Here is a 953-nt window from a genome sequence, read left to right as displayed (position 1 = left end):
AGCCTGTCACTCATCTGTTGCATGTTCTTAGCGAGTCCCTTCCACTGTCTGGGCCTCAGGTTCCTCCTTTGCAACTGAAGAATGTGGAAAAAATGATCCTTAAAGTCCTCTGCAGCTTTCATATTCTGTAACTTCTGTGCCCAAGAAGATCCTAGAAATGAGATGGGATCCCAAGCATTTACTGAGTTTCCTCATCTATGAAATAGGAAAATGAGCATAATAATGGTAAATGAGTTGACACATGCAAAGCCCTTAGAGTAGTGGCTAGCACAGAGTAAGGCTTTGGTAAATGGCAGCTAATAATAGTAGTATGTGCATAAGAGATTTTCTCTCTCTCTCTCTCTCTGCTTCTCAACAAGCCTATAGCCAATTATCCCACCTTATAAATAAGGACATAGAAGCTCAAAGACATTAAGCAATTTTCCCAATGAAGATTCAACAAGTAAATGGGGGTGACCCTGTGACCGTGATGAAAGCAAGAACCACCCCCCAGGACAAATCACTCTGACTCATATCTGGTGAAAAGATCATTAATGTCCAGTTCAGATCCAGTGCCCCAATCGTAGGGCGGGTACTCTCACCTCCTTTGGGGACTATATGTCAGAGGACGCTTCCTTTCTCAATAAAACACCTTATAAATAACATCCTTCCATGGATGAGAGGGAAGATACAGATCTGTAACGCATGAGCAAGAATTTTGAAAGCAACAACATGCCCAGTTGTTTCTGACCCTGTCCTAACTGCCCCTCCTCCTGTCCCCGGGGAAGCAGCTTCCTGACCTCTGCGGAGGACTGCTGCCCAGAGGATGAAGCTGAGGATGCCAACAAGGGAAGAGGTTTTCCCCCACTGGTGCTTATGCTGGCTCTTCTTGAGGGCAAATGGGGAACTGAGGAGCTCACTCTGGACCAGAGGGTGGTGAGGAGGAGAGAGAGATCAGAGGGTGGTGAGGAGGA

The sequence above is a fragment of the Equus quagga genome, chromosome 11 (assembly GCF_021613505.1).
Source record: "Equus quagga isolate Etosha38 chromosome 11, UCLA_HA_Equagga_1.0, whole genome shotgun sequence".
In the NCBI taxonomy this organism is placed as follows: domain Eukaryota; kingdom Metazoa; phylum Chordata; class Mammalia; order Perissodactyla; family Equidae; genus Equus; species Equus quagga.
Note: the sequence above shows the minus strand (reverse complement) of the source record.